At 40.2% G+C, this 21,818-nt stretch overlaps 1 long non-coding RNA gene across 1 annotated transcript; it reads left to right on the top strand.

The window, feature by feature from the left end:
- The first annotated feature begins 12,045 nt into the window (after positions 1-12,045).
- LOC308684431 lies at positions 12,046-17,366 on the top strand. The gene is made up of 3 exons (XR_014029363.1): positions 12,046-12,131; positions 14,007-14,796; positions 14,915-17,366. It is a non-coding gene; the product is annotated as an uncharacterized lncRNA (long non-coding RNA).
- The last annotated feature ends 4,452 nt before the right edge of the window (positions 17,367-21,818 follow it).

Below are 21,818 nucleotides of genomic sequence, written 5' to 3'. Positions count from 1 at the left end.
CGTGAGCCTCTGAGGCACAGCGCTCTTTCATTTTTTCTAAAGCCTTCCTCCAGCGATTTAACCCTACAGTTTCCAGTTATTGTGACACTATTGTCTTTAGTGTGAAAAGCCAAATTGTCATCCCTGTGGATGCCTGATGACATCTCTAATCACTGGCAGTTTTTGACAATTCACAGCCTGGGACGTTCTGTTTGCAGGTGACGGACACAGTCGGAATCATACCTTGGGATGGGTGTGTGGGGGGGGGGGGATATCAGCAGAAGTGTGAATGGTTCTGATTAGCATATGAATGAAACCCCTTCAAATTTGCCACAGTATCTATTGGATGAAACCACAACTTTGAAATTGAGAAAGTATTTGTGATTGGCTTATATATTTGCTGCTATTGGTCAGCCTGGGCAATACCATTTGAGTTAACCCCTCCCTTATTATATAGGCTATAATAAAATGATGGTTCATATTATTAAGATATAACAATATATGTTCCATATATACTAATATTGTATTGGCTATTCATGTAACTTATTTCATAGGCTACAGTATAGCCTAACTAAGGACATGAATTAACATATTAGGGAATGAAAATAGACATTTGTGTGGGAGATGTTGATGAAATATAAGAGCTTTATTGATACAGCATAGCAAAAATTTATACACACAAGCAATACAAGTTAGCCAGAGGCTATGGTCTTTACATGTGGTTTCAGATCATACTACATCAACGGTACAGTCTTTTTAGTCAGAAATCATGTCAGTGTTGATGCCTGACCATCGATAAAAGAACATATAGACACTTGACAATCTTATTAGATGATTAGATAATTGCATTTGAAATATTTTACTTTCAATAAAACATTTGCAATAGATTTGTAAAAGGTGTTTTTATGCATGTTTGACCCGGATTTTTGTTGCATTTACACTGTTCTGACCACTGGGGGTCATCGTGGAGACGGGGGTCGGATTGATTTGAAGCCTCGACACAATATGGCACATTTGCTTCAACTGTTTGACGAAGTTCCACGAAGCCTTGATCTGCCAAATATCTGCAAATAAAAATGTGTGGACAGCCTTAAGATGTTGAATTTCAGAGGAACTATCCTACAGCAAACATTGAACCAGACTATTTAAATGTTGAGCAAGGAATCTCATTGGTTACAGGATCATCAGAAGCCAATCAGCTTGTGTCATTTGGTAATGATGTGTTTGCTTACAGACTGCATGTAAAGGACTGATCATCCAGATCTAGATCCAACCCTGGTCTTGTAGACCCTCAACTCCATTATTTGGAGACAATGATCATATGAACCGCTGTGCCGTGCTGCAGTACATGCTGGCTTTAATTAAGATGAGAATTAATTGGTCTTTTGATTTTTTTGGCTTATTATTTTGCCGTTGATTTGACCGCTGTTTCAAAGCTTTTCAAACACTGTATTGATGTAATGTATTGCAGATTGGTGCCGATGTGCAACATGCTGTGTATGCGTATAGCGTAATACTGTGGACTGTGGGTGCAGTGTTGGTGATTGTAAGATGCCTAAACCAAGGAGGATTAATTGTTCTAGGGCGATAATGACTATTAGGCAATAATGACAACAAATAAGTATTACAGTAGTTATATATATTTAATAGCATTTCTTTTTTTTTATCATATCACCCCTTGATTTCTTTTCTTCTGCTGTTACAGTTCCCTGTCATGTCACCAAATGTACAACGTTTATCTATTTTTACTAAATAAAAATCGTGGGCCAACTCCTTTTCTAATCCTCTCACGACTAATTCTTTCTTTTTGGTGAATTGATAACTTTGGTGCAGCTGCGACATATTCACTGTTTAGTGTTTTTTTTAATGCGAAGGCAAGTTTGGTGAAAATACACTTGAAATTTGAACTGAACAAAAACCTGACACAGACCAACATGTTCCGAGCTAACCCTAACCCTAACCCTACCCATGAGAGTCCTTATGGTCATACACCTAGTTGGAAGATAAGTTGATTTCTTTTAGCTCCAAGTAGGAGCGTGCTCCAAGTAGGAGCCATGGTATAGTCTAACATGCGTCGGCCCGTGCCTTCCTCAGTCTCCTTTCTTCTCTGGACTCGTGCCAGGGAAGGGGGAGCTGTTGTAATATTTACAAAAAACCTAACCCTAACCCTAACCCTAACCCAAACCCACAGTAGCCCTGTGGTTTGCTTTAACTAGGCCTGTACCAATTTCTGTTCTAACACCTACCCACAGTAGCCCTGTGGTTTGCTTTAATTAGGCCTGTACCAATTTCTGTTCTAACACCTACCCACAGTAGCCCTGTGGTTTGCTTTAACTAGGCCTGTACCAACTTCTGCTCTAACCCTACCCGTAGGATCCTTGTGGTTGATACAACTAGGTCTGTACCTACTTCTGCTCTAACCCTACACATGAGAGCCCTTATGGTCATACACCTAGTTGGAAGATAAGTTGATTTATTTTAGCTCCAAGTAGAAGCGTGCTCCAAGTAGGAGCCATGGTATAGTCTAACATGCGTCGGCCCGTGCCTTCCTCAGTCTCCTTTCTTCTCTGGACTCGTGTTGTAATATTTACAAAAAACCTAACCCAGCCAGAGCCATCGGACTTGACATACCAGGGATTATCCAGGTATTGGATACTGGAGGCGGGATCTGTTTTTCAGTTTTGGGAGTTATATTGTTCGGTTGAGGAGTCAGCTTTGGGTTCTTCTAGTTGAAAAGTGCAAAGGTTTGTGTTGTTGGAGGGAGAGTGTCTCACGTGGTTTCAAGGATCATGGCTCTTGATTATTTGTGATTATTTGTCTTTATTTAGGGTAATGTCCTAAGAGTAGATTCACCTTTTCTAAAAAGTTTTCGTCGTCGTGATGGTTTTTGTTGGGGATTGGTCTTATGGAGAGCTCCCTCCGGCTCCTTCCTCGGCTTTCGAAGTCGGGGAGGGGGCAGGATGGGAGTACGAATACGGGCCCACACAGGCCCTTAGGGAGTTGTTCGGCCCAGACCGGTTGAACGGCTCCTGGTTCGTTTCTGTTTGATTTAGATGGGGGTGTGTATGATGAGGTAAGCCCTAGGTGGTAATCGACTCTTTCTTCTTTTCGTAGGCAGATTGAAAGTGAAATGGAGTGAACCTTTTTTGAGATTATGGAGAGTAAGAGGCAAAGGGAGGAGAGAGAGGAGCGTGAGTTCAAGGCCCTTATTAGGGTCTTATTTAGGTACTTCAAAGCATACCACCATCACCTCGGGATGATGGAGGCCGGGGACGAGGAGGGGCCACCGGCCAAGTTACAGAGGATGGCGTACCAGATCTCGGCAGGGATCCAGCCGGCGTTTCTGAGGGTCAGCACTGAATGGCTGATCTTCGGAAACGCCAAGAATTGGCTAAACATCGGGTTGGATATTCTGTCGGATCATCATGAGAGGGCCCTTCAGGAGGCCGGCCAGGCGGTCTCCCATGCCTCCAGGGTGCGTTGGAGGGAGTCAAGTGGACCCGCCGGGGGCTCAAGACTCTGAGGGAGTCCACGGTTTGTCTAGCTTTTGCCGAGGTCACCCGTCTGCTAACCCGGGAGGAGGGGGATGACGGGGGGGAGACCTCAGGGTATGTACCCAGGGAATCACGTGCTGGGCCGTCTTCTTCTTCTTCTTCTTCTAGAAGACAGGCTAAGGCTGGGGAGGAAGAGGCAGGGGGGAGTCAGGCCGTGGTTGAGGCAGTGAGGGTCCGTAAGCCGGCAATCAAGTGGCCCCAGCCAACGGTGGTGAAACCATCGGCCCAGGGGTCTTTCGTTCCCAAGCCAAAAACAGCGGTGGAGATTCGACCGGTCCAGGGAGCTCCGGTTCCTGCTCCAAAACCGGCGGGGGTAGGCCGGCCGGTCCGAGGTCCCCCAGGTCCTGTATCCAGGGAGGGGGATCCTCCACAGAGGGCTTCAGACCTGGGAGATTCCCCAGGTTACAGTCTGGAGGTGGAGCAAGAGCAAGTGTGCCTTAGGGTGGAACCCCCAAAGCCCGGGAAGGCCAAGAAGGGTCTGGGCCCTAGCAGGAGCAGGGCGGTGGGAGTTTTGCCGGTCGTACCAGTTTTGCCAGTCTTGCCATCTTTGACTCCGATGCAGGGTCCGGAGGAGCCAATGGAGGTGGGAGACAGTTTGGATTCGGACGTGGAGTGGCTCTTGGGGGGGAGCCAGGTAGAAGTAGGGGTCCCCCAGGAGTCAGGGCCAGTGACCACTGGGGAAGCAGTCGCGAGGGAGTTGCCAGTGGTTCTTGAAAGTACAGCGGCTAGGAAAGCTCCTGCAAAACCGGCAGGGAAAAGCCACCACGTCAGGCATGAGGTAGAAGCCGGTGACAAGTATAATTCGTGGAGGTTGGCCCCGGGAAGAGCTATCCTTATCATCTGAGACTCTAATCTGAGTCGGGTCCCGGAGATGAATAATGGAGCTGTGGAGGTTCACAGCTTTCCCGGGGCCACTCTGGCACAGGCCTTCAGTCTTATTAAATACAAGACCCCAGTGTCGGATGGGGTCAGGCATGTGGTGTTGTCTTTTGGCCTAAACGATCGGAGTCAGAGCAACGTCCAGGCTCTGAGAAAGTGCGTCGAGAGGCTGAAGGAGGCGGCGGCCGCAACTTTTCCAAATGCGGTGCTACACATTCCGCTGGTTAACTAAGATCCCACCTTTCCGGAGCAGCAGGTGAGGAATTTGCGGGCCCTGAACGACGTAATTTTTAGGGCCGAGTGTTGCATTCCCCTCTTGCCGGGTGGTCGTTTCCAAGTGGAGCTGGATAAGATTCATTGGACGGCGGATACAGGCCGAGCCATGGTACAACACTGGCTCAGCCATTTAAACTTCTGAAGGGGCCTTTCGATCAGGGTCCCCTCGACGACGATGTTGTTGACGAGATCAATAAAAGAATGGGCTCTGTCATAAACTTGTCTCAGTGTTTTCATTTCACACCGGCACAGGTTAGTTTACTGGAAAGGGGTTTATCATTTATCCCTTCTCATTTAGTTAAAAAGGTTGACAGAGGCCCGTTGCTGGCGGAGTTGGGTCAGTTTCATGATAAGGTAAAAAGGGCGGTTTATTTCGGTCCGAACGCCGATAGTGAGGCCCAGGGTCTTCCGTTTTGCGAGAGCTCGGGGTGGGTGCCTCCGCCCTAGAGGCTTCCTGGGGAGGTTTGGGACTTTTTCGAGAGGAACTTGGAAGGTGTCCAGGTGGCTTTATCGGGAGCACAGGCTCCGGTACCTAACCTGCTCTCGGAGGAGATCAAAGCATTGGAGGATTTAACCCGCAGAAGTGACATTGTGATTAAACCCGCAGACAAGTGAAGTGCGGTGGTAATTATGGACAGGGCACGCTATGTACAGGAAGGGCTTAGACAATTAACGGACGAGTCCTTTTATTCCAAGTTAGAGGCTCCCATTTTCATGGAGTCGATACCCCGCATTGAAGGAGTGGTGAATACCTTGCTGAGATCGGGTTTTATCTGTAAGCGACAGGCGAGTTATTTGTTGGGGGAGGTGAGGCCTAGGCCCAGGCGGTTTTATTTACTTCCTGAAGTCCACAAGCCTCGGGATAAATGGTCCAATCCTTTCATGCCTCCGGGTCGTCCGATTGTCTCGGATATTGGGAGTGAGAGTCATAGAGTGGCTGAGTTCATCGATTTCTATCTTAATCCCTTATCTACTAAGCACTTTAGCTATATCAGGGATACGTATGACTTTTTGGAGAAGGTCAAGAGTCTGAGAGTGCCGCCGGACGCGTTTTTGTTTTCACTAGACGTGGAAAGTCTGTATACCAATATTGAGACCCCTTTGGGACTGAGAGCAGTACGAGATTGTTTTGCCAGGTTTCCCGATGCCTCTCGACCGGATGAGGCGATTTTGGAACTTTTGGAGTTAAGTCTGACTAGCAATGATTTTGAGTTCGAAGGTGACTTCTATCTACAGATTAAAGGGACGGCCATTGGAAAAAGGTTTGCGCCGGCATACGCAAATATATCCATGGCTCAATGGGAGGAGACGGTCTTTCCCAAATGCAAGGAGGTCCCTTTGTCCTACTTTAGGTTCCTAGACGATGTCTGGGGAGTGTGGGACCGTAGTCGACAGGAGTTCGAGACCTTTTTAGGGGTGTTAAATGCGCATCATGCTTCTATTAAGGTGAAAGCGGTCATAAATGAGCAGGCCATAGAGTTCCTTGATACGATAGTGTACAAGGGGCCTGAGTTTCTTTCTACGGGACAGTTGGATTTCAAAATGTTCTTTAAAGAAATAGACACTCACGCTCTTTTGCACAATCGGAGCTACCATCCGAGACACACGTTTAGAGGTATAGTGTTATCTCAGCTCCTGAGGTTCAGGAGAATTTGTTCACGGGAGGAAAGCTTTCAGGAAGCCAAGTGCACACTGTTCCGGGCCCTTCGAGCAAGAGGCTATTCTAGGTCACGGCTCAGAGCAATTTATAAAGAGCATTGCCGGTTGCAGACAAATCCAAGGGTCGGGCCTTCGAGGGAAGATAGGGTCTTGGTCCCGGCTATATTTTCGTTCACTCCTGAGGCTGCCAGGCTCACCAGGGAGATCAGGGGCAGCTTTGCGGAGACGTTGGCACACACCCCGGAGGGTCAGGATATTAAGCTCCTGGCAGCCTACAAGAGGAATACGAATTTGCGAGATTTGCTAGTCCATAGCAGGCTTCGCAAACACAGGGAGAAACCGAGACCGTTGAAAAGAAAGAGACCTCGAACCATTAAAGCTTGGGGCGAGCCCAGGGCGTTCTTTCTCCCGAATATTCCGCTGGAAGCAAAGAATTGTATTTATGCGATCCAGTGTGGTCGGTGTGGCAAGCAGTATGTCGGTCAGACCAAGAATTCAATTAAGACTCGTTTATACCAACACAGGTATATCATTCGAAAAGGGTCCATGAACACAAGCAGGCGTTCACTGGTGGAGCATTTCCAACGACATGGGATGCGGAAATTGATGATAAGGGGTCTCGAGCATAACCCGAAGTGGACCTTGAACCAGAGATTATTCAAGGAGTTTATTTGGATAGAGAGACTGGGAACCAGGGTCCCAAGGGGTCTGAATGAAAGAAGAGAGCTTTCAGAGATATAAAAGGGTAAGGTGGTTTTCATAGGTCCTTAAGCTGCTGTTGCCACACATGTCTTATTCGTCCAATACCCCCTCTTTTGAATTAGCCTAGTATAGACTATCCAATCTTTTGTCAAGCAACATTGTCTTTATTTCCGAAAAGAAAAGAAAAGACGAAAGACGAAAGAAGACATTACAAATTGCTACAAAAATGGTTGTTCTGGTGTTTCTTTGTCTGTTTGGGCCCGCAGTAGGCCTATAATCGTGGAATATGATGGAATATGACACATTCAAATGTCTCTAACGGAAAGAGAGAGATTAAGTAGCCTATAACAATTATAAATGCTATACAAAAATTGTGTTCGTGTCAACATAAATATTATTTTAACATTGTACTGTCAGCGGAGAAAAAATGTCACAGAAAAAATTAATGAAATATAAATAACATAAATTAAATAGGACAAATTTCTAAACAACATAAACGAAAACCATATTGCCCTACTGACAAATGAAGTAGGCTATTTTCTAGGGCTGGGTAAAAAATATCGATTTCTCGATTTTAATCGATTCTCATTTTTACGAAACAATATCGATTCTTAAATCCCAAGAATCGATTAGTCATCCTGTTTTCAGTGATAAATGAATGGAACATTGTTGCGTACACCCCATTCAATAAATCGCAATAATCTTTGTGCTTTGTTATTATTAATATGAAACAAAGTCTCAGATTTCAAATTACGTCCATGTTCTTATGAAATTCAAAAACATAAATACCGTTTTGGCGCTGTGGCGTGAGATCGCTCTGGCTCAGCTCAAGAGAAGCAGCAGCGCGGAGTGCACATGACCTTCTCTTCCGCCTTAATAATATCCGTTACAGCGCGAGATAAACATGAATGAGCGTCTGAAAGTGTGTTAAAAGGTAGAGTACAACTTATCGAAGTCCGTATCGTCACATGGAATCGCTCAATCAGTGTTTCAACCGTGGAAAGACGTTAGTAAACAATGTCATGTAACGTCACATTTACCTCAGAAAAAAACATATCCAGTGACCATAAACTCGTTAGTCAGCTAGAAAAATTAACTCTAGAGAGGAGCATTTTGTACCATATATGCACCATATTACATATTCATTATATTTTTTAATGTTCTTCAATATTTAATGCATGTTTGAATAAATCTGGAAAGTTTTTTTATGATAACCACCATTTAAATTTGTATATAATTTCATATAACTTTATTATTATAAAAATAAATAAGTGTATTTTAAGTGTTTGTATACAAATCAGTTATTTTTTACCTTCAATATCAGAGTAGGCTAATGAAGCCTATAGGCTACAACTGACTCCCATAGTTTACAATAATAGTGAAGAGATTTGTTTTCCTTGAGAAAATTTGCAATGTATTGTACCTGATATCCAAAATAATCGATATTGAATCGAATCGAATCGTAATCGAAATGGAATCGAATTGCAAGCTTGTGAATCGAAATCGAATCGAATTGTGAAATTTGTGTCAATACCCAGCCCTACTATTTTCTGCCAAACTATTTCAAACATCCTTGCAAAAAAAGAATGTTGTTGACTGACAATGGTTTCAGTACCAAACAGCTCCTCAAAGGTGTAGCCTACAGGTGGTCAGAATGAAGTGCGGATGCGCTGTCAAAAGATGTCGGGAGTGGGCTATTGTCAGTCAGACCGCCCGCTCCATCCAAAGTACACCAGAGTTCAGACTGCTACCGTCTTTATACTTTAAAATTTAATCCTGCGCCGCATGATTCCTAATGGCCGTTTCACACAGTTCAGGAAATAAATAATGGAAAAATATGGAGCTTTTAATATGACAAAATGATTTGAATTTGAATTGTGTAAATTTGAATTATTTACTAAATAAACAAAATCTAACAAAATCTAATCTAACAAAATCTAATCTAACAAAATTTAATTTTATGTGGTATTTTAAATAGTTCTGAATTTGATTTCTTTAAGCGAATATTGAACATTTGAAATTTAACGAATTGAAATGTTTTCATGGCTGAAATTTTTAGACGTTTTTTTCAAACAGCTATTTTTTTTTTATTCTTAGACTGCAAATATTCAGTTTAAAAAAAATGCAGATTCAAGTTTTCAAGATGAAGAAAAAATTCAGAACTTCAAATTCAGTTTTCTAAAATTCAAACCACAGAAAATTCAGATCTTACAGAAAGTAGGTCACAGGTCATCCACAGGGAAGAGTAAAGGATCTCAGAAAAGTCGAACAGAGCATTTTGGCTGCACTGCAGTAGTTTTCTGCCACAAACGCGGTGGTGGTTCAAGAGAATCCGTGTATCTTTCGTTCAGTCATTTTTTTTTTATTTAAAGGGCACCTATTATGCAAAATTCACTTTTACATGGTGTTTGAACATAACTGTGTGTTGGCAGTGTGTGAGCAAAACCACCCTAGAATGATAAAAATCCACCCAGTGTTTTTTTTACAATCTCAATAAATCATAAGCAGTGTCTCAGAATGAGCTGTTCTAAGATTCTATGCAATGTGACGTAGAATTGCACAAGCCCCACCGACGTGGTTTGATTGACACTGTGGTTACCCCGCCCTCGGTGATCTGTACACCATCCGCCATTGTTTCAACGACAGCCGGTAATGTCTCCTAAGAAATGTAGGTGTTCTGTTGTGGGATGTAAGAATGGACATAGTAGTCTTCACTTACTTCCGACATCAGAGCCACTGAAAACACAGCGGATGGATTTTATTTATGAAGAAAAGGCGCCACTTAAACTTCCTAAATACGTTTATGTTTGCGCGAATCATTTTCTGAATGACTGTTTTGTGAATGAGGGTCAATTCAAAGCAGGTCTTGCTTCAAAGTTAATCCTCAAGTGTGGATCGTTGCCTACTGTTCGCAATCCAACGTCACCTCCAGAAGAAGTAAGTGTGTTTTATGATTTTTGAGCAAATAGTCATTTCAGTCGATGTCAGCCAGTTCAACAACAAATGCGTCTAAAGCTATTTATTGTCGTCGTCGTAGGATGTCTGTGTATATAATTTAAACCTTGTTTGTATAGTGTGTAACCACACGTTTATAATATAATTTTTTTAAAGATATTGTATTAAAAACTGTGTATGTTTTCTGTAAAGACAAGACATCAAAATTGCTATGTTTATACAAAGGCCAACATGACGCAACAGCACCCCTCGCATAAATATAATTTTGTTTGTACTTAGCAAACGTTATCACAGTATTTGTGTGTGTGTACTGTAGTTTAAAAAAAGTGTGCAAACGTTATCACAGTTGTGTGTGTGTGTGTGTGTGTGTGTGTGTGTGTGTGTGTGTGTGTGTGTGTGTGTTGCACATCCATAATTGCAAAGGGGATGCGATTAAAACTCTATAAGTACATAAATGTATCAAATAACCATTCCGAGACGTCCTGGTCCATTCTCATTCGTGTTTCTTCTGCCGGAGTCTCTTCATCATCTGGGTCTGATTCTGGTTCATACATGTAGGGCTGAATGCCATACAGAACAGCGGGTCTCTCACTCTCAGCCATTCTGCTTCTACCGACTGTTTATTGCCATAGGTTACGCCCTCATCCAAAAACAGGGCGGGGATATGCAGCTCATTTACATTTAAAGGGCACCTATTATGGAATTTTGAAAATGACCTTTCATGTAGTGTGTAACATAGATCTAAGTGAACAAAAACATCCTGCAAAGTTTTATATATGAAAGTTCACCGTAAAAAAAGTTATTGTCTCTCATTGACTCTGAGTCAATTTAATGAATCGTTTTTCCAATGAGTCATTTTCCTTTTCGTTGTGACGTCAAAACGAAAAATATCAAATTGGCTGCGCCCACTCATTGCGCACGCAGACACCAGGGAAAACTTGAAAACATGTCGACAACAAGACGCTGTGTTCTGAAGTGCAAATCAAAAGCGACCTTTTTTTCACTGCCCAGGGACGAGCATGTGAAGAATCAGTGGCTAGAGTTTATATTTACAACTATACCACACAAGTATAGCCCGAACCTTGTGCTGTGTTCGCTTCATTTTAATGACGATTGCTTTACGAACATAAATGCTTTCAAGCGTGGATTCGCGAACCGGTTGCTACTGAAGGAAGGTTCAGTACCAAGTTTATTTGGATCAGCTTCCTCCTCCGAATCACAACCTGTAGGTATTATTAATAATTGTTGCTTTTATGTGTTCTGTAGCATGCTCAAAAAGTATTTGTTTGTGTTGTGTAAGTTACGCTCAGCGCAGCTTCTAGGTCTCCAATGTCAATTTTTTAGAAATATGTGAAATTTTTGTCGTTGTTATTGGAGTTGTCATAAAGAATAGAGCAATACCTTGTAACTTAGTACTGCATTGCTTTATTAATATGTTTATGCGTTGGGCTTAACATATTAATACGCAAACAATAACTGATTGGGTGTTTACCAACGAACTTTGGGCTATGATCACTAACATAAATCAACTCAAATTCCTTCTGATTTTGAATTTTTTACTACAAAGCGGTGAAACATCATCATTATAACACAATGTAATTGTGCAGAGATTGTCGAAATATACAATGCTTGCATCAGAGTAATCACAACTGACTGGGTCATCTGACCAATCACCGCAGATTAGCATCACGCAAAGGAGGGGTTTGGATAAATGAGTCGTTGAATGAATCATTTGGGAGTCGGTGAGCAAATCAGGTAAAAATAAATGCATATTATAAGACAACAAGTGTTTTTTGTCATTGCATGCATGTAAAACTGTTGTTGGGGACTCCCAAAACAATATTAAGATCATTTTAAATGCCGTAATAGGTGCCCTTTAAGGTGGTACACACCAAAACAGCTCTTTTTAAAACAGGCCCCAAAAATGACATTTTCAAATGATTATTGTTATGTTTATTGGATTAATTGTTTTAGGTTTCACATTTGGGACTCTTATTTTGAAAATTACCAGACTAAGCAAGGGAGCAGCCATTTTAGTTTCAGTTTGCTCAGCTCTCTCTAGCATTAAGTTCCATGTGACTGCCGCTCCAGTTTTCTTTAATGTTCATGCCTTCGAAAGCATTGTCAGTAAGTAATTATTGTAAAATGGTTCAATTGAGAATATTTTCTTTATTTCCTATGCTATTTTGGTAATAATTAAGTGATGTTTTATACACCAATTGCTCAACTGGTAACTCTGCTCTGTCAGCCTTTATATTGTGTATATATTTTGTATTATTTTTACTAAAAGCAATTTATTTGTGTATTGTTTTTGATAGTTTCACTCTCCTTTGAAGCATATTGGAGTAAACATCAGGAGTTTTGAAAACTACACCCTGGCTCCAGTCTTTATTTGAAGGGAGTTTGGCTTGCTGCTAAATTGTGTTCACACATATGGAAACACACAAGGAGAGCAGTACAATTATAATAAATTAACTGTGGGGTATTTTGTGCTGAAACTTCACAAATACATTCTGGGGACACCCAAAACCAATATTACATCTTGTAAAAAGGGGCATAATAGGTGCCCTTTAATATTTAGAGTAGAAAAATGAGAAAACAGCTTGAGTATTAGATTTCTAATATTCTAGTAATAATAGTCCGCTGTAGCAGTTGCACGGAGCTTACAAAACTTAACGCGTGTATTGCAACTATAGGCTACATTTAATTTTCTCATCAAACAACTAGACTAACGAATGGCTCGGCACAACAGAAGAGCCTAGAAAGGGCTTTTTCTCTGTGTAGACCAGCAGTTGGTCTGAATTTGCTATAACCTTTAGCCTATTTTCCGGACTGTCACGTTTTATCATGAAACACGCTGTGATTTATTCCAAAGTGACTCAGGCACATATAATGCATTTAACGTTAAATAATCTAAATGTTGACTTACAAAAGTAGTCGCGCCAAGAAGGCTATTCTCTGTATTTTGGTTCATTTTTGGTGAGCGCCAGAAAGATCTAAAGAGACCGAGACGCGCTAAAGCAATCATGTTGTTTTATTTATTTTTCAGTGGCATGATATTTTGCAGTCATTTTGAATGTACACAAATACAAAAATACATTTTACTGTTTCGAATGATGTCATATTATCTGTATGACTATAAATAACAGTATTAAGTTATTTCCCAGCAGTGGAACAAATCCAAGAGATGGCGCTCGCGCATCGCGCTCTCACACAACATAGTATCAGTTCTGGCGTTGCTTCATATCGCAGACTGCTCATTATCAAAATGAAACACAATCAACCAACCATATAAAAAGTTATTCTGCCTAATTTAATTGGTCTGTTGTACAATATAAAGGGCAAGCTGTGCCGCACACAGTCCTACATGTTATTCCAAACATTTCCCTTGCTGAAATTTTTCCCTCCAATTGGATAAATTATGCAGCGATAATTGCGTGGGTGTGTTGGTATGAATGTCAGAGTGAGGTTTGTATGTGTGTAATAAGTGTGTAAGAGTGTGTGTGCTTGTAATATTTAAGAGAGAAAAACTCTACTGCAAATCACAAATCCAGGACTGTGCCCGAACTAACTCTCACTGAAAGCAGATTTTTGAGATATCAACCTCACATTTGGGAAACAACTTGTTTAGATTTATGGCTTTGAATTTCTACCAGTTTTAGAGTTCAACATGTTTCATTAAATATATATTTTATATAAAGTTTTCTTAAACCCTCAGTACATCATGTTCAGTACATGTTTCTTTAAATGATTGCAACCAGTTAGAAGGGGTAAAAGAGTATCAAAGAACAGGCCAATAAGGTTTGGGAGTCGCTATCAAGCACAGTCCTTTTCTGACACATGGTCACAGGAGCACATGCTGTGAGAAGAAGGAAAGATTATTTGCTTTAATAGTCTTATAGAAAATGACATGAACTGTACATAACAAATATGTGTGTGTATGAAGGTGTAGAGAAACCTTTTGGCAGGATTTATGAAGTTTTTTTTATTTTGCATTTTCAGAAATTCAGTTTTTCTTTTTGTTGCAACGTTGTGCAATAAGGAGTACTTTTCCAGGATGTCTTGGACAATACCTCACAACGGCAAATAATGACGAAGGGAAGATTCAGGGTTCTGGGCACACAGGAACACCCAAAGTGATGTGCAAAAAGTGAAATCTCATTACATCAAGTTCATGACACGACATGATACAAACCTATGCCTGTATCAAATCAAATATATCAATGTGTTTCAAGTGTTTTTCCCTGTTTACTTAATGATTTCTTCACATTTTTGAAAACGATGTGTGATATTATTTTTTTTTTATTGCTCTCTGACTTTAAAATGTCCCCAAATGAGCCAAGAAATGATGTGGAATAATTTTTTATCATGTGCCATCAAAATGTTTGCAGAGGGAATGAATGTGAATGTCTTCAAATCAATAGTTTCCTTGTCAGTTGTTAAATAAGTGCAATGTAAATATTAATAATGACTGAATCAATAATATGTATGATTCTGTCAATAGACTCGTGAAATGTGTGTATAATAGCTTAGCATTTCTCAACATGAGGAAGTTGTTTGATAATGTGTGTGTGACTGATCTACAGTCTTCAGGATAATGATTTAAATAGAGAGAGTCACTTTGCATTGTCAGCACATGCTTCAGTGCTCTGAGAGTGTTTATAGTGCTGTGAGTTTAACACTTCATGACTGAGAGCAGAACAGAACACACTCTTCATCATCACACAAGACTAAACTACAGCAATGAACACAATCAACATCTTCATCTGGACCATTGCACTGTTTATTCAAGGTTTGTGTAATACAGTTTTCACAACAATAATTAGTTCTCTTAAAATGTGAAATGTATATTTGTACGGTATATCATCATATATATAATTTTGTTTGACAAGGTTTGTGTTTTCTTCCAGAGTGTAGAGGACAGTACACTGTAACTCAGAGTCCATCAATACCAGCAGTTCAACCAGGAGAAAAAGTCAGAATAAACTGTAAAACCAGCAGTAATGTGTATGTGTGGAGTGGTGGTTATCATTGTTTATCCTGGTACTCACAGAAACCTGGAGAAGCTCCTAAACTCCTCATATATTTTGCAACAACCCGTAATACTGGAACTCCATCTAGATTCAGTGGCAGTGGATCTGGCAGTGATTTTACTCTGACCATCAGTGGAGTCCAGACTGAAGATACAGGAGATTATTACTGTCTGAGTTTACACTGGCCGGGCAGCACTAGATGGTTCACACAGTGATAAAGAGTCGTACAAAAACCTCTGTCAGTCAGACGTCACAGTGACTGCACTGATACAGCTGAGAGAAACTGCAGCTGCTGATGGAGGATCACAAACTACACAATATCAATGTTTAGTTAAAAGTTTCTAAAGACTTTAAAAATATACATTTATCGGTAGTAATATATACACTGCTCAAAAAAATTAAAGGAACACTTTGAAAACACATCAGATCTCAATGGGGAAAAATATCATGCTAGATATCTATACTAATATGGACTGGGTAATGTGTTATGAACGAAAGGATGCCACATCGTTTGATGGAAAAGAAAATAATCAACCTACAGAGGATTGAATTCAAAGACACCCCGGAAATCTAAGTGAAAAAATGATGCAGCAGGCTTGTCAATTTCATTGCAGCAACTCAAAATGGTTCTCAGTAGTTTGTATGGCCCCCACGTGCTTGTATGCATGCCTGACAACGTCGGGACATGCTCCTACTGAGACGACGGATGGTGTCCTGGGGTATTTCCTCCCAGATCTGGACCAGCGCATCACTGAGCTCCTGGACAGTCTGAGGTGCAACCAGGTGATGTCAGATGAACCGAAACACAATGTCCCAGAGGTGTTCTATTGGATGTAGGTCAGGTGAGCGTGGTGGCCCTTCAATGGTATCATTCCTTCATCCTCCAGGAACTGCCTGCATGCTCTCGCCACATGAGGCCGGGCATTGTTGTGCACCAGGTGGAACCCAGGACCCACTGCACCAGCATAGGGTCTGACAATGGATCCAAGGATTTCATCCCGATACCTAATGGCAGTCAGGGTGACATTGTCTAGCCTGCAGAGGTCTGTGCGTCCCTCCATGGATATGCCTCCCCAGACCCTCACTGACCCACCACCAAACCGGTCATGCTGAACGATGTTACAGGCAGCATAACATTCTCCACGGCTTCTCCATACCCTTTCCTGTCTGTCACGTGCTCAGGGTGAACCTGCTCTCATTTGTGAAAACCACCGGGCACCAGTGGCGGACCTGCCAATTCTGGTGTTCAATGGGAAATGCCAATCGAGCTCCCTGGTGCTGGGCAGTGAGCACAGGGCCCACTAGAAGACGTCAGGCCCTCAGGCCACCCTCATGAAGTCTGTTTCTGATTGTTTGGTCAGAGACATTCACACCAGTGGCCTGCTGGAGGTCATTTTGTAGGGTTCTGGCAGTGCTCATCATGTTCCTCCTCGCACAAAGGAGCAGATACCGGTCCTGCTGATGGGTTAAGGACCTTCTACGGCCCTGTCCAGCTCTCCTAGAGTAGCTGTCTGTCTTCCTGGAATCTCCTCCATGCTCTTGAGACTGTGCTGGGAGACACAGCAAACCTTCTGGCAATGGCACGTATTGATGAGCCATCCTGAAGGAGCTGGACTGCCTGCGCAACCTCTGTAGGGTCCAGGTATCGCCTCATGCTACCAGTAGTGACACTGACCCTAGCCAAATGCAAAACTGGTGAAAAACAGTCTGAAAAGATGAGTAGGGAAAAAATATCAGTGGCCTCCACCTGTAAAACCATTCCTGTTTTGGGGGTTGTCTCACTGTTGCCCATCTAGTGCACCTGCTGTTAATGTCATTAACACTAAAGCAGCAGAAACTGATTACCAACCCCCTCTGTTACTTAACTGACCAGATCAATATCCCAGGAGTTTAACTGACTTGATGCTATTCTCTGATTAAAAAGTGTTCCCTTAATTTTTTTGAGCAGTGTATATTCCGTTAACTCTATATTGGCCAGCTCTAGTGTGCATCCTAGCAAAAGTGAATGACTGTAATTAGTTCAAAATGATTGTCATCAATGCTTTTCTTGAGCAATATTTTTTTTCTTTTTCTCATTTGGCAGACGCAGTGATGACCAACTTTCCTTCGGCGACTGAATGGGAAATAAAAAAATGCAATTTCTGGTCATTTTAAACAAGCACCAGGGAGAGCAGGGGGTGGTGGTTATGGATATAAAGCTAACAATTAATTCTCAATTTTAGTATCTTAAGTTGTTTTAGATATTTTCCAATATTTTATTTGTTAATTTTTATGTTTGAATGTTGTCTAAGTTGTTAATATAATTGTTCTAAATAAATCATAATCAATTAGTTTGGATGGATTTTCATTTATGAGAACCTGTTATATTTGAGAGAAAAGAATCTTTATGCCTCATTTTGTTGTCTATTACATGTATATGTAGTGTAATTGATGACTAGTCTATTCTCGGGCTATGGTTAGACGTCTATTAGATTTTCACTGACAGCCCAAAATCAGCCTTGTTTTAGCCTAGACCCATATTGCCTGTCTATTAGACGCATATATGTAGTCGTTTAATAGCTGTCTAATTGATGACTGGTCTATTTTTGGGCTATGGTTAGACGTCTATTAGACGTATAAATATAGTCATTCAATAGCGGTCTAATTGTCTATTCTTGGGCTATGGTTACAGTGCCCTCCACAATTATTGAACCCCCTGGTAAATATGATCAAAATTGGCTGTAAAAAATAAATCTGCATCGATTATCCTTGTGATCTTTCATTCAAAAAATGTGCAAAATTCTAACCTTTCATTGAAGTAAAAGAATTGAAAGTGAGGGGAAATCACATTATGAAATAAATGTTTTTCTCCAAAACATGTTGGCCACAATTATTGAACCCCTAGAATTTTTTACGAGTAAAATATCTCTGAAGTATATTCCCATTAATATTTACCTTTTTTAGTACACCAGGGTGACTAGGAACATGAAACTGTCCAGCTATGACTTCGTGTTTCACAGAAGTTTAAATATGAGGAAACACAAAGGCCAAATCCCCTTAATCATCCATCACAATGAGTAAAACCACAGAATACAGTTCTGATGCGTAGCAAAAGATTGTTGAGCATCACAAACTAGAAAGTGGCTGTAAGACAATAGCTAAAGAATTGAAAATCCCCATTTTGACCATCAGGGCAATAATTAAGAAGTTATAACCAACTAAAGATGTTATGAATCTGCCAGGAAAAGGACGTGTGTCTATACTGTCTTAATGCACGGCGAGTATGAAAGTTTGAGTGGCCAAAGACTCTCCAAGGATCACAGATGGAGAATTGCAGAGATTAGTTGAGTCTTAGGGTCAGAAAGCCTAAAAAAAAAATTATCAAACAACCCCTACATCCCCACATGTTGTTTGGGAGGGTTTAAAAAAAAACCTCCTCGCTCATCCAAAAACAAATTCCAGCAAATGTAATTGTCAGACACGACTGGATCTTCAAACAACACAGGGTTCTGTGGTCAGATGAGACTAAAACAGAGCTTTTTGGCAGCAAACACACTAGATGGGTTTGGTGAACACAAGGATAAAAAGTACCCCATGTGTACAATTTAATATACCATTGGATCTTTAATGTTGTGGGCATATTTTTCTGCTGGAGGTCCTGGACTTCTTGTTCAGATACATGGCATTGTGGATTCTATCAAATATCAACAGATAAAAAATCAAAACCTGACGCCTTCTGCTAGAAATCTTATAATATGCCGTGGTTGGATCTTCCATCAGGACAACGATCCAAAACAAACATCAAAATCAAAACAAAAATTTGTTGTGGAGCACAAAATGAAGCTTCTGCCATGACCGTCCCAGTTTCCTGACCTGAACCATATAGAAAATGAGTGGGCTGAACTGAAGAGGAGAAGCACCAACATGGATCTGGGAATCTGAAGGATCTGGAGAGATTCTGTATGGAGGAATGGTCTCTGATCTCTTGTCAGTTATTCTCCAAACTCATCAGGCATTATAGAAGAAGACTCAGAGCTGTTATCTTGGCAAAAGGAGATTGCAAAAAGTATTTAATAAAAGGGGTTCAATAATTGTGGCCAACGTGTTTTGGAGAAAAACATTTATTTCATAATGTGATTTCCCCCCACTTTCAATTCTTTTACTTCAATGAAAGGTTAGAATTTTGCACATTTTTTGAATGAAAGATCACAAGGATAATCGATGCAGATTTATTTTTTACAGCCAATTTTGATCATATTTACCAGGGGGTTCAATAATTGTGGAGGGCACTGTAGATGTCTATTTGACATATATATGTAGTCTTTCAATAGCTGTCTATTCTTGGGCTATGTTTAGACGTCTATTAGATTTTCACTGACAGCCCAAAATTAGCCTTGTTTTAGCCTAGACGTCTGGGCTGTGTTTTGACGGCTATTAGACGTCTATTAGACGCAAAATTGCTTGCTGGGATGTAAAGTTTTGTGAATAAAGGGGTAACAACCAGGAAAATAACTAATTATTTTAGAATCTTACTTTTGGGAGCAATTTAGCGAGTACATTCACTGCACCTTGTAAGATGAGTAAATTATGAGAACATTTCTGGGTGTACTGTATTTTCTTTTAATACAGAATAGAAAAAGACTCCTTCTTAAGATTAGGCTAATCAGTTGAACGATAGAAAAAGAAGAGGAGGACCAAGAGGAGGAGGAAGCCATGCAAGAGAAACAAAAAAGGACAAAACATGCTACTTTCTGTCAGGACTTTAGTATTTGAAATGAAAAGTTGATTTTAAAAAATAATAAAGAATAAGAAGTGTAAATCTGTTTTGAAATAAGTTGTTTTTCAAATAAAGGTTTTCCGAGTGATATCAGATTGTGTGTGTGTACATGTGTTTTTATTGTACTTACCCTGTAACTACATGAAACAAGAGGGTAAGAAACACCACTTTAATTTACAGCCCGCAATGTCATACTTACCCTGTAACTACATGGAATACTTAGTCTAAATAATTTGCCTAAATAATTTGTTATTTTCCTGGTTGTTTCCCCTTTATTCCCAAAACTTTACATACTATTCCCCTATACTTACATGTACGTACTTTATAGGTACACTGTATTTACCGAAAGTTACACTGTACTTTCATTTTAATTACGCAGTACTTTCCGGGCTGTAATCTAAAGCGTTACCGAAATTAATTTCATTATAGAAAATATTAAGTTACTAAAATATTCACACTTTTTACTTATTGATAACTAAAAAAAAACAAAGAAAGAAAAATAAATTAATTTATTGGAATAAATATAGTCATATGGACAATAGCACTGAACGACTTGGACAAAAATGTCCGCATTGCAAATTATTTCATTTTTTGAGCCAGTTGGATAAATTATGCAGTGATAATTGTGTGGGTGTGTTGGTATGGATGTCAGAGTGAGGTTTGTATGTGTGTAATAAAATGTGTGTGTATGTGTGTGTGCTTGTAACATTTAAGAGAGAAAAACTCTACTGCGCCCGAACTAACTCTCACTGAAAGCAGATTTTTGAGATATCAACCTCACATCTGGAAAACAACTTGTGTAGATTTATGGCTTTGAATTTCTACCAGTTTTAGAGTTCAACATGTTTCATAATATATATATATATATATATATATATATATATATATATATATATATATATATATATATATATATATATATATATATATTATGAGATTAGCCACACATGTGCTCGAGTGTTGCGTTTGCAATGATAATGTTCCTTATTTTGTTATTTCAATATAATGTAAAATGGATCAAGTAGTTTCATTATTGTACTGCTGAAATGTACTGTATGTTGTATGTAGAGATTATAATTCAGCCTAGATATTCTAAAACCACTATATGATCACACACAGTTTTATTTTGTTTCAAAGACATACAAGTTATGCATTTTTGTTGTGAATATGCTTGATATCTAATTTGATTTATTTCACATTAGTAGTATCACATACATTTGTAACTAACACAAATACATTCCTGTATTTGTATAGCATTTACCCACACTGGAGATAAAGAGATAAGGGATTGTTGTCCCGAGATCTATTTGCTGAACCCATGATTCAACACTGTCATACTGTGTTCCAGCAATAAAGAAACCTGATCCAAGTGGTTGTCCGTGGTGATGTGTAGCAGCAACAGTAGGATGGAGTGACCCGTCACATTTATTTATTTATTTATTTATTTATTTATTTATTTATTTATATTATAAAGTTTAAGCCCTCAGTACATCATGTTTAGTACAATTAGAAGGGTTAAAAGAATATCAAAGAACAGGCCAATAAGGTTTGGGAGTCGCTATCAAGCACAGTCCTTTTCTGACACATGCTCACAGGAGCACATGGTGTGAGAAGAAGGAAAGATTATTTGCTTTAATAGTCTTATATAAAATGACATGAACTGTACATAAAAAGTATGTGTGTGTATGAAGGTGTAGAGAAGCCTTTTGGCAGGATTTATTAAGTTTTTCTTATTTTGCATGTTCAGAAATCGGGTACTTTTCAAGGATGTCTTGGACAATACCTCACAATGGCAAATAATGTGTGACAAGAAGGGAAGATTCAGGGTTCTGGGTGCACAGGAACACCCAAAGTGATGTGCAAAAAGTGTAACGTACACCTGTGTTTCACAGCAGAGAAGAACTGCTTCACTCGGAGTCAAATCTCATTACATCAAGTTCATGATATGACATGATACAAACCTATGCTTGTTTCAAATCAAATATATCAATGTGTTTCAAGTGTTTTTCTCTTTTTACTTAATGA

The sequence above is a fragment of the Scardinius erythrophthalmus genome (assembly GCF_964197995.2).
Source record: "Scardinius erythrophthalmus genome assembly, chromosome: 24".
In the NCBI taxonomy this organism is placed as follows: domain Eukaryota; kingdom Metazoa; phylum Chordata; class Actinopteri; order Cypriniformes; family Leuciscidae; genus Scardinius; species Scardinius erythrophthalmus.
Note: the sequence above shows the minus strand (reverse complement) of the source record. Positions and strands in the feature narration are given on the sequence as shown.